Source organism: Bombina bombina, chromosome 6 (assembly GCF_027579735.1).
Source record: "Bombina bombina isolate aBomBom1 chromosome 6, aBomBom1.pri, whole genome shotgun sequence".
NCBI lineage: Eukaryota > Metazoa > Chordata > Amphibia > Anura > Bombinatoridae > Bombina > Bombina bombina.
The window spans coordinates 15624210-15638255 of record NC_069504.1 but is presented as its reverse complement, the minus strand read 5'-3'; the positions used below and the strand labels follow the sequence as shown (position 1 = coordinate 15638255).

Here is a 14046-nt window from a genome sequence, read left to right as displayed (position 1 = left end):
CAGGCTCCCAAGAATCTTCAGAGGCATCATAACCCTGCCAGTGAACCAAATATTCAAGACGTCCATTCCTCATACGAGAGTCAACTATGCTCTGCACCTCATACTCTGGATCATCTGAGAGGTCGTAAGAGGCAAGGACATCAGACGAGGAGCTGGTAGATGAATCACAAGGCTTGATGAGTGACACATGAAAAGTCGGGTGGATTTTATAAGAGTCCGGTAATTTCAAAGTTACCGTGACAGGATTGGGCATGGCCAATATCTGAAATGGACCAACAAAGAGTTTAGCAAGTTTCTTTGATGGAACACGAAGCCTGAGGTTTTTTGTAGATAACCAAACCCTTTGTCCAATGCGATAGGTGGGCTGTTGTCGATGGCGGAGATCGTACTGTCTCTTGTGAGATGCCTGGGCATGTTTTATGTTGTCTTTTATAATTGTGAGAGCTTTCGAAATGTCATTGATTGTGTCATTCACAATGGGGCAGGCTGATTCAACTCTGGGTAGCATATGACTTCTAGGATGCAAACCATTATTAATGTAAAATGGACTATACTTAGTAGAAGCATTAGGGGTGTTATTGTACGTGAACTCAGCGAGAGGTAAGAAAGTGTACCAGGATTATTGTTGATGTGAACAATAACACCTGAGGTATTGTTCCAACCACTGGTTTGTTCTTTCAGTTTGCCCATTACATTGGGGGTGATATGAGGTAGTTAATTTTCGGTCTATACCTAAAGCACTACAGAGTTCTTTCCAGAATCTAGAGGTAAACTGAGTACCCCTGTCGGAGAGTACACTGGTAGGTATGCCATGTAGTCGGATTATCTCTCTGATGAATAATTGAGCTGTAGTCAGAGTAGTAGGTACAGTGGGGGTCGGAATGAAATGTGCCATTTTAGAGAACATATCAACAATGACCATGATACATGTATGAGAGGATGATTTGGGGAGATCTACTATGAAGTCGAGACTTACATCAGTCCAAGGAATATTTGGAACTGGATAAGGTTGTAGGAGACCCACGGGTTTCAGATGGGAAGGTTTGGAACTGGAGCAAATGTCACATTTGGAGATGTAATTTCTTACATAGGAACCCATGGAGGGCCACCAATAAGAACGTTTGAGAATCGAATACGTTTTATGGAAACCAAGATGTCCAGCTAGCGGAGAATCATGTACTGTTTCAAGGAATCGGGACCTGAGATCTGTAGGAATATATAGCAATTGGTTGTGATAATACAAACCATCAGGAGCCAGATAGAGGGATGTGGTTGGTTTAGAAGAGTCATTAGCTTGTGAAGTTCTGAGATCTACAGGTACTGTTGTGAGAGAGGCCAATACATTCTCCTTTGGGATAATGGTAGAAGGAGTATTATCAATGTCTGGTCGTTGATATAGGCGTGAGAGGGCATCAGCTTTGCCATTCTTGGATCCAGGCCTGTATGTTATGATGTATTGGAAGCGGGAGAAATAGAGGCTCCATCTGAGTTGCCTTGCTGAGAGAGTCCTGTTGGTTTGGAGATATTGTAAGTTCTTATGATCTGTCAGGATGACGACTGGGAAAACTGATCCCTCGAGGAGATGACGCCAATGGTCAAAAGATACTTTTATAGCAAGCAACTCCTCTCCTACTGGATAGTTTAGTTCTGCTGTTGTTAATACCCTTGAAAAAAATGCTACAGGGTGTATAGGTTCTGTAAAAGACTTCCTCTGTGAAAGAATTGCCCCCAAAGCAAAGTCAGAAGCATCGACCTCTAAAATAAATTGTGAATTAGTATCTGGGAACTGAAGGATAGGTGCAGTGGTAAAACGATCCTTTAAGGTATCAAATGCCTGTTGAGTAAGTGGGGTCCAATCAAATTTATTTTGTAACTTTGTTAAATCAGATAAGGGTTTTGACAATGAGGCGAATTTATGGATAAACTTGCGGTAAAAATTGGCAAAACCAAGAAATCTTTGTACGTCCTTCCTATTTTTTGGGATAGGCCATTGCTTAATGCAAGAGACCTTGGTTTCTTCCATCTTAATACCTGTGGGGGTGATGTGATATCCCAGGAAAGATACTTGGGTAACGTGGAACAAACATTTTTCAAGTTTGGCATACAAACTATGTGTACGTAAGCGGGTGAGGACAGTTGTAACATGTTGTATATGTTCTTCAAGATTTTGTGAGAATATGAGTATATCATCTAAATACACCACGATGTATACACCTAATATATCACGGAAAATATCGTTAATGAAATTTTGAAATGTAGCCGGTGCGTTACACAAACCGAAAGGCATAACAGTATACTCAAACAACCCGTAACGGGTTCTAAATGCGGTTAGCCATTCGTCACCGGCACGGATTCTAATGAGGTTATATGCCCCTCTTAGGTCCAATTTGGTGAAGACCTGAGCACCACGTAACCTCTCAATTAATTCGGGGATTAAAGGTAATGGGTACCTATTCTTAATTGTTTTCTTGTTGAGTTCCCTATAGTCTATGATAGGCCTGAGTGATCCATCTTTATTCTTTACAAAGAAAATACCAGCACCTGCTGGCGAAGTGGAGGGTCTAATAAAACCCTTATCCAGATTTTCTTGTAAATAAGTTTTTAGATGATCTAACTCTGGTTTGGATAAGGGATATATGTGTCCATATGGTATACTGGAGCCAGGGAGTAGATCTATAGGGCAATCATATGCTCTGTGTGGAGGTAATGATAATGAGTCTTTCTTACTGAATACATCTCTGAAATTATCATAACATAGAGGGAGTTGAGGTTCTATAAGTACTGCAATGTGTTGTGGTGAAAAACAGTTATTAGTACAATAAGTGGAGTTAAGAGTGACAGAAAAATCTTTCCAATGGAGTGTAGGTTGGTGGGTCTTTAGCCAAGACATACCTAAAATGATAGGGAAAATAGGTGAGGTAATCACATTAAATGTTATGATTTCTGTATGACCTGTATCAGTAACCATAAGTAAGGGTGTCGTTTGTTGTCTCACAGGACCTGAGGAGAGAGGTGAACCATCAACAACGTTAAAAGAAAGTGGAACAGGTTTTAATTCAACAGGAATTTTATTGGTTCTCACATACTCCAAATCGACAAAATTACCACATGCACCTGTATCGATTAAGGCTTCAGTTTTGACTGAGTGTCGATGCCACTGTAATGAAAGAGGTAGAAAAAAATAAGTGTTGGATTTTTCTTTTACATTATGATTATATATAATTCTTCTGAACCTACCAGTCTTTTGTTTTAATAGTATTGGGCATGCCTTGACATCATGATCTCTGGCTGCGCAGTAGCTACAGAGACCCAGAAGGCGCCTTCTGTTTTTTTCTTGCTGAGTCAAAGGTCCCTTGATCGCTCCTATCTCCATTGGGACCTCGTGATCCTGTTGTTTTAGCATGGTGGTAGGTGACGGTCTTTTTAAGGTACCAGAGTAGCCAGTTCTCTCGTGGCGGCGTTCCCTGATGCGTCTATCGATGGTAATGCTTAAGGTGTATAATTCCTCCAGTGTGGGAGGTATGCCAATCCTAGACAACTCATCCTTTATGTCATCTGACAAACCAATTCGGAAATGGTTCTTGAGGGACGGCTCATTCCATTGAGAGTCCCTAGCATGTATCTTGAACTGTGCAATATAGTCCTCTACAGGTTGCTTATTTTGTTTTAGGGCTCTAATGGACGCTTCAGCTGAGCTTTGCTTGAAAGGATCGTCATACAGAGATGACATCTCTTTTAAGAATTCATCCAGTGAGTTAAGGATTGGATCTTGTGTTTCATAATATGTGTCAGCCCATGCACGGGGCTCAGCCCTGAGAAACGATATAATAGTCAAGACCTTTAATCTATCTGTTCTATAAGTGGTTGGTTTAAGTTCAAAAAGCAATAGACATGAGTTTTTGAACTCTCTGAATTGGGTTCTGTTTCCTGAGAATTTCTCAGGGAGGCTGATCTGTGGTTCAGGCAGCTGCATATTAGAATTAGATTTTGTGTTGTATAAATCTGAGACATGTTTTTACTGTCTCATTATCACTCTGCAAATCTCTGATACTTTGTGTGAGACTATCAATGCGCTGTGAAATATTAGTGAACTGATCTGCTATTTCCTCAGAAGACATTTTTTAAGGCTTGGTTAATATGTCAGATTACTTTTGTGTTTAGCCTCTGAATTTAGAATATAGCAGTTTAGAATGAGTTTTATATATATGGGTATGTAACACAAAGTTGGTAACTGGGTCGCCTAAGTGACCAACTGTGTGTGTTAATATTGCCCAAGTAACTTATATCACATATATATGTTTGCTTTGTATGTGATAAGAGTTTAGCAGGCTTAAATAGAAGTTACAGCACAAAAGATGTATAAATGTAGCGTGGAGAGCGGTACAGCTATTGATAATTGTAGATTGACTTATAACCGCGATGAACACTAATAACAAACTTTAGCGTTATCTGGTTATGAGCATATAACTTGTAACAGTTCACTTTTATACAACCTGAACCCAAAGTACAGCGTGGAGAAGTTAGTGCGGTCGGCAATAGCTGATGACGTCAGCCGAATACACAGTGTGATGCGTGTGAGACAAGGTAGGAGCTGCGTCGCACAGTGTGTAGATGTGACAGGCAGCTCAGGCGGCAGAGATTAGGAACTTCGTTGGTGAGACGTAACTCGACCTCCGGTATTAGCTTGCTAAGGAACAGCAAGTAGGCAAGGGAATTTCTGGGCTAGTAAGGAATTTACTAGCAGACACGAAACAATTAACCAAGCAATGATGAGTGGAAGAGGAGGTGCTTAAATACCAGTGGTTAAGAGTGGAAGATGAATCCTTAAAGGGACAGAGGAGGCAAACCCTGACATATATTCACTAATACATAACTTATACTGTAATAATATCTATATGTATTATATACTGATGTGTAAATAAATCACTAGTGAGTCATATGTAGTTATATATTCACTAATACATAATTTATACTGTAATAATATCTATATGTATGTATATAATGACGTATAAATAAATCACTAGTGAGTCATATGCAGTTATATACACACTAATACATAACTTATACTGTAATAATATCTATATGTATGTATATACTGACGTATAAATAAATCCCTAGTGAGTCATGTGCAGTTATATATTCACTAATACATAACTTATTCTGTAATAATATCTATATGTATTATATACTGATGTGTAAATAAATCCCTAGTGAGTCATGTGCAGTTATATATTCACTAATACTAATAAAAAGAAAGCAGCTCGATCCTCCTTTTCCTACAGAGCACCACAATTATGGAACGACCTCCCGCACACTTTCAAACCTTCCCCAAGCCTAATATCCTTTAAGAGATCCCTCTCTACATATCTCAAAACAGAATGCACCTGTCATGGTTGATTAATTACCTGTTCTATGTTAAATTTTGTATATATTGTGTATTAATATTGTTTTTGTATTTTATTGTACCCTATTGTATCAATGCAATGTCTTGTGGACCCAGGACATACTTGAAAACGAGAGAAATCTCAATTTATCCTTCCTGGTAAAATATTTTATAAATAAATAATACACAACTTATACTGTAATAATATCTATATATATGTATATACTGACGTGTAAATAAATCCCTAGTGAGTCATATGCAGTTATATATTTACTAATACACAACTTATACTGTAATATCTATATGTATGTATGTATATACTGATGTGTAAATAAATCCCTAGTGAGTCATGTGCAGTTATATATTATTACAGTATAAGTTGTGTATTAGTGAATATATAACTGCACATGACTCACTAGGGATTTATTTACACATCAGTATATACATACATATAGATATTATTACAGTATAAGTTGTGTATTAGTGAATATCTATATGTATGTATATACTGATGTGTAAATAAATCCATAGTGAGTCATGTGCAGTTATATATTCACTAATACATAACTTATACTGTAATATCTATATATATCTATATGTATGTATATACTGACGTATAAATAAATCCCTAGTGAGTCATGTGAAGTTATATATTAACTAATACACAACTTATACTGTAATAATATCTATATGTATTATATACTGATGTGTAAATAAATCCCTAGTGAGTCATATGCAGCTATATATTCACTAATACACAACTTATTCTGTAATAATAACTATATGTATTATATACTGACGTGTAAATAAATCCCTAGTGAGTCATGTGCAGTTATATATTCACTAATACACAACTTATTCTGTAATAATATCTATATGTATGTATATACTGATGTATAAATAAATCCCTAGTGAGTCATATGCAGTTATATATTCACTAATACACAACTTATACTGTAATAATATTTATATGTATGTATATAGTGACATGTAAATAAATCCATAGTGAGTCATATGCAGTTACATATTCACTAATACACAACTTATACTGTAATAATATCTATGTATGTATATACGGACGTATAAATAAATCCCTAGTGAGTCATGTGCAGTTATATATTCACTAATACACAACTTATACTGTAATAATATCTATATATATGCATATACTGATGTGTAAATAATCACTAGTGAGTCATATATATATATATATATATATATATATATATATATATATATAATCTCTCTATATATGTATGTGTATACTGACGTGTAAATAAATCCCTAGTGAGTCATGTGCAGTTATATATTCACTAATACACAACTTATACTGTAATAATATCTATATATGTATGTATATACTGATGTATAAATAAATCCCTAGTGAGTCATATGTAGTTATATATTCACTAATACACAACTTATACTGTAATAATATCGATAAGTATTATATACTTATGTATAAATAAATCCCTAGTGAGTCATGTGCAATTATATATTTAACAATACACAACTTATACTGTAATAATATCTATATGTATGTATATACTGACGTGTAAATAGATCCCTAGTGAGTCATATGCAGTTACATATTCACTAATACACAACTTACATATAGATATATAGATATTATTACAGTATAAGTTGTGTATTAGTGAATATGTAACTGCATATGACTCACTATGGATTTATTTACATGTCACTATATACATACATATAGATATATAGATATTATTACAGTATAAGTTGTGTATTAGTGAATATATAACTGCATATGACTCACTAGGGATTTATTTATACATCAGTATATACATACATATAGATATATAGATATTATTAAAGTATAAGTTGTGTTAGTGATTATATAACTGCATATGACTCACTAGGGATTTATTTACACGTCAGTATATACATACATATAGATATTATTACAGTATAAGTTGTGTATTGTTGAATATATAACTACATATGACTCACTAGGGATTTATTTATATGTCAGTATATACATACATACAGGGAGTGCAGAATTATTAGGCAAATGAGTATTTTGACCACATCATCCTCTTTATGCATGTTGTCTTACTCCAAGCTGTATAGGCTCGAAAGCCTACTACCAATTAAGCATATTAGGTGATGTGCATCTCTGTAATGAGAAGGGGTGTGGTCTAATGACATCAACACCCTATATCAGGTGTGCATAATTATTAGGCAACTTCCTTTCCTTTGGCAAAATGGGTCAAAAGAAGGACTTGACAGGCTCAGAAAAGTAAAAAATAGTGAGATATCTTGCAGAGGGATGCAGCACTCTTAACATTGCAAAGCTTCTGAAGCGTGATCATCGAACAATCAAGCGTTTCATTCAAAATAGTCAACAGGGTCGCAAGAAGCGTGTGGAAAAACCAAGGCGCAAAATAACGGCCCATGAACTGAGAAAAGTCAAGCGTGCAGCTGCCAAGATGCCACTTGCCACCAGTTTGGCCATATTTCAGAGCTGCAACATCACTGGAGTGCCCAAAAGCACAAGGTGTGCAATACTCAGAGACATGGCCAAGGTAAGAAAGGCTGAAAGACGACCACCACTGAACAAGACACACAAGCTGAAACGTCAAGACTGGGCCAAGAAATATCTCAAGACCGATTTTTCTAAGGTTTTATGGACTGATGAAATGAGAGTGAGTCTTGATGGGCCAGATGGATGGGCCCGTGGCTGGACTGGTAAAGGGCAGAGAGCTCCAGTCCGACTCAGACGCCAGCAAGGTGGAGGTGGAGTACTGGTTTGGGCTGGTATCATCAAAGATGAGCTTGTGGGGCCTTTTCGGGTTGAGGATGGAGTCAAGCTCAACTCCCAGTCCTACTGCCAGTTTCTGGAAGACACCTTCTTCAAGCAGTGGTACAGGAAGAAGTCTGCATCCTTCAAGAAAAACACGATTTTCATGCAGGACAATGCTCCATCACACGCGTCCAAGTACTCCACAGTGTGGCTGGCAAGAAAGGGTATAAAAGAAGAAAATCTAATGACATGGCCTCCTTGTTCACCTGATCTGAACCCCATTGAGAACCTGTGGTCCATCATCAAATGTGAGATTTACAAGGAGGGAAAACAGTACACCTCTCTGAACAGTGTCTGGGAGGTTGTGGTTGCTGCTGCACGCAATGTTGATGGTGAACAGATCTAAACACTGACAGAATCCATGGATGGCAGGCTTTTGAGTGTCCTTGCAAAGAAAGGTGGCTATATTGGTCACTGATTTGTTTTTGTTTTGTTTTTGAATGTCAGAAATGTATATTTGTGAATGTTGAGATGTTATATTGGTTTCACTGGTAAAAATAAATAATTGAAATGGGTATATATTTGTTTTTTGTTAAGTTGCCTAATAATTATGCACAGTAATAGTCACCTGCACACACAGATATCCCCCTAAAATAGCTATAACTAAAAACTACTTCCAAAACGATTCAGCTTTGATATTAATGAGTTTTTTGGGTTCATTGAGAACATGGTTGTTGTTGTTCAATAATAAAATTAATCCTCAAAAATACAACTTGCCTAATAATTCTGCACTCCCTGTATACTGATGTGTAAATAAACCCATACTGAGTCATATGCAGTTATATATTCACTAATACACAATTTATACTGTAATAATATCCATATGTATGTATATAATGTGTAAATAAATCCATAGTGAGTCATATGCAGTTATTACAGTATAAGTTGTGTATTAGTGAATATATAACTTCATATAACTCACTATGGGTTTATTTACACATCAGTATATACATACATACAGATATATAGATATTATTACAGTATAAGTTGTGTATTAGTGAATATATGACTGCATATGACTCACTAGGGATTTATTTACACATTATATACATACATATGGATATTATTACAGTATAAGTTGTGTATTAGTGAATATATAACTGCACATGACGCACTAGGGATTTATTTACACGTCAGTATATAATACATATAGATATTATTACAGTATAAGTTGTGTATTAGTTAAACCCACTAGGTGTATCTGGGCATCATACCATCAGTCTGGCACTAATATATATAATCCCACTAGGTGTATCTGGGCATCATGCCATCAGTCTGGCACTAATATATATAAACCCACTAAGTGCATCATGCCGTCAGTCTGGTGCTAATATTATGTATAAGCCCACTAGGTGTATCTGGGCATCATGCCGTCAGTCTAGTGCTAATATTATGTATAAGCCCATGAGGTGTATCTGGGCATCATGTGTTTAGTATGGCACTAATATTACGTATAAACCCACTAGGTGTATCTGGGCATCATGCCCTCAGTCTGCTGCTAATATTAAGTATAAACCCACTAGGTGTATCTGAGCATCATGCTTTAAGTCTGGTGCTAATATTATGTATAAGCCCACTAGGTGTATCTGGGCATCATGCCGTCAGTCTAGTGCTAATATTATGTATAAGCCCATGAGGTTTATCTGGGCATCATGTGTTTAGTATGGCACTAATATTACGTATAAACCCACTAGGTGTATCTGGGCATCATGCCCTCAGTCTGGTGCTAATATTATCTATAAGCCCACTAGGCGTATCTGGACATTATGCCGTCAATATGGCACTAATATTACGTATAAACCCGCTAGGTGTATCTGGGCATCATGCCCTCAGTCTGGTGCTAATATTATGTATAAACCCACTAGGTGTATTTGGGCATCATGCCATCAGTCTCGCACTAATATTATATATAAACCCACTAGGTATATATGTGCTGCATACCGTCAGTCTGACACTAAAATTATTTATAAACCCACTAGGTGTATCTGGGCATCATGCCGTCAGTCTGGCACTAATATTATATATAAACTCACTAGGTGTATCTGGGCATCATACCGTCAGTCTGGCACTAATATATATAATCCCACTAGGTGTATCTGGGCATCATACCGTCAGTCTGGCACTAATATATATAATCCCACTAGGTGTATCTGGGCATCATACCGTCAGTCTGGCACTAATATATATAATCCCACTAGGTGTATCGGCATCATACCGTCAGTCTGGCACTAATATATATAATCCCACTAGGTGTATCTGGGCATCATACCGTCAGTCTGGCACTAATATATATAATCCCACTAGGTGTATCTGGGCATCATACCGTCAGTCTGGCACTAATATATATAATCCCACTAGGTGTATCTGGGCATCATGCCATCAGTCTGGCACTAATATATATAAACCCACTAAGTGCATCATGCCGTCAGTCTGCTGCTAATATTAAGTATAAACCCACTAGGTGTATCTGAGCATCATGCTTTGTCTGGTGCTAATATTATGTATAAGCCCAATAGGTTTATCTGGGCATCATGCCGTCAGTATGGCACTAATATTAGGTATAAACCCACTAGGTGTATCTGGGCATCATGCCGTCAGACTGGTGCTAATATTACGTATAAACCCACTAGGCGGATCTGCTGCATTATGTCGTCAGTTTGGCGCTAATATTACGTATAAACCCACTAGGTGCATCTGGGCATTATACCGTCAGTTTGGCGCAAATATTACGTATAAACCAGACATCAAATGTAAATGTGACTACTGCACATGCTAAAACTGAATTAGCTATTCCTGATCGGAATAATCTATTCCATACTTAGGACTTACAGACTTTAATGGAGAATTTTAAGTCTGTTTAAAACAACTTACATCCATACAATTTTATTTGTAATACATATAAGTAATTTATTCCTCGTTTTTGCAACTACTAGTTAATTATAAGTCTGTGCACACATCTGGTTTATGCTCATATGTAATAACAGTTTGTATTGGAAATGTAATGTGATACTGGATACAGCTGCTGATGTGGCATCCAACTAAACATCTGCTAATATAAACTTCAGCTGGCTCGTTGGTCTAGGGGTATGATTCTCGCTTAGGGTGCGAGAGGTCCCGGGTTCAAATCCCGGACGAGCCCAGTTTTGTACTTTTTTGTCACTAATATGTATAAACCCACTAGGAGTCTGGGCATCATGCCATCAGTCTGGCACTAATATGTTTACGCTCACTAGGCGGATCTGGGCATCATGCCATCAGTCTGGTGCTAATATTATGTATAAGCCCACTAGGTGTATCTGGGCATCATACCGCCAGTCTGGCGCTAATATTCTATATAAACCCACTAGGTGTATATGGGCATCATGCCATCAGTCTGGCACTAATAAGTTCACGCTCACTAGGCGGATCTGGGCATCATGCCATCAGTCTGGTGCTAATAATATCTATAAACCCATTAGGTGTATCTGGGCATCATGATATAGTGTGTGTAATGTCACTCAGCAATACCCTGACAATACACAACTTATACTGTAATAATATCTTATATAATATATATCTTTATGTATGTATATACTGATGTGTAAATAAATCACTAGTGAGTCATGTGCAGTTATATATACACTAATGATGCGGCCGAGATGGTGGGCTGCTCCACACTTCTAGCTTAAGACCTCGTCTCAGCAGGGGAGCCGGTTTTCTGGCTCCAAACTATTTCCTCTGTTGAGTGTAGGGGTATTCCCACCAAGGATGTGGATGTCTGGGGCATTATGAGCAGGAATTAATTTTGTTTTTCGTGTGCAAGGCTCGGAGCTCCTAACGTCTGCTGCTGTCCTTGTTGCCCGCTGTCAGGGTGCCAGGAATCCGACTAAGACGAAAAGTGCAAAAATAATCACACCTTTATTAATAGCAAAAAAATTATAAAAAGTCCATAAGTCAAATAACAAGCTAGAAATCAAAACTAGAGCTGGTAGTCAGACGAGCCGAGTCAGAAGCCAAAGCGAGTAGTCGGACGAGCCGGAATCAGGAACAAGGAGAACAGCAGAGTCAGGAACAAGCCAGAGATCAGGAACCAGGAGGGACGTCAGCCAGGTAATACCCAGGAGCTCTCACAAACAGGTCTGAGACAACGCAAGGGCAAAGCATACTGAACAGAGGCCCTTTAAATAATTGATGACATCACAATTCTGAGACTGCATCCTGTCTCATACGGATGATGTACACCAGTCTGGCCATTAAAGGAAGTGCAGGATATGGGCAGCATCACAGAGTATACACCAGAGTCGGCAAGAGAGGTGAGTAAAATGGCTGCCAGCAGCACATGGCAAACAAAACAGGGGGAAAAACACCCGCCGACCGGGAATCCCACCCGTCTAGCTCTAATATTTGTAAACCCACTAGGTGTATCCTGGCTTCATGCAGTCAGTCTGGCACTAATATGTTTGCGCTCACTAGACGGATCTGGGCATCATGCCATCAGTCTGGCGCTAATATTATGTATAAGCCCACTAGGTGTATCTGGGCATCATGCCATCAGTCTGACACCAATATTATGTTTACGCTCAGGCGGATCTGAGCATCATGCTGTCAGTCTAGTGCTAATGTTATGTATAAGCCCATTAGGTGTATCTGGGCATCATGCCTTTTAGTATGGCACTAATATTACGTATAAACCCACTAGGTGTATCTGGGCATCATGCCCTCAGTCTGGTGCTAATATCTATAAGCCCACTAGGCTTATCTGGGCATCATGCCGTCAATATGGCACTAATATTACGTATAAACCCACTAGGTGTATCTGGGCATCATGCCCTCAGTCTGGTGCTAATATGTATAACCCCAGTAGGTTTATCTGGGCATCATGCCGTCAGTCTGGCACTAATATTATATATAAACCCACTAGGTATATCTGGGCATCATACCGTCAGTCTGGCACTAATATTATATATAAACCCACTAGGTGTATCTTGGCATCATACCGTCAGTCTGGCACTAATATATATATATATAATCCCACTAGCTGTATCTGGGCATCATGCCATCAGTCTGGTACAAATATTATATATAAACCCATTAGGTGTATCTGGGCATCATGCCGTCAGTCTGCTGCTAATATTATGTATAAACCCACTAGGTGTACCTGGGCATCATGCCATCAGACTGGCGCTAATATGTGTAAACCCACTAAGTGTATCTGGGAATCATGCCGTCAGTCTGGTGCTAATATTAAGTATAAACCCACTAAGTGTATCTGGGCATCATGCCGTCAGTCTGCTGCTAATATTATGTATAAGCCCAATAGGTTTATCTGGGCATCATGCCGTCAGTATGGCACTAATGTTAGGTATAAACCCACTAGGTGTATCTGGGCATCATGCCGTCAGACTGGTACTAATATTACGTATAAAACCACTAGGCAGATCTGCTGCATCATGTCGTCAGTTTGATGCTAATATTACGTATAAACCCACTAGGTGCATCTGGGCATTATACCATCAGTCTGGCGCTAATATTACGTATAAACCAGACATCAAATGTAAATGTGACTACTACATATGCTTAAACTGAATTAGCTATTCCAGATTGGAATAATCTATTCCATACTTAGGACTTAGTTACAGACTTTAATGGAGAATTTTAAGCCTGTTTAAAACAACTTACATCCATACAATTTTCTTTGTAATACATATAAGTAATTTATTCCTCGTTTTTGCAACTACTAGTTAATTATAAGTCTGTGCACACATCTGGTTTATGCTCATATGTAATAACAGTTTGTACTGGAAATGTAATGTGATACTGGATACAGCTGCTGATGTGGCATCCAACTAAACAT

General features: G+C 38.1%; 1 non-coding gene across 1 annotated transcript; it reads left to right on the top strand.

The window, feature by feature from the left end:
• The first annotated feature begins 11280 nt into the window (after positions 1-11280).
• On the top strand, positions 11281-11352 carry TRNAP-AGG (transfer RNA proline (anticodon AGG)). Its single transcript has one exon. It is a non-coding gene; the product is annotated as a tRNA-Pro (tRNA).
• The last annotated feature ends 2694 nt before the right edge of the window (positions 11353-14046 follow it).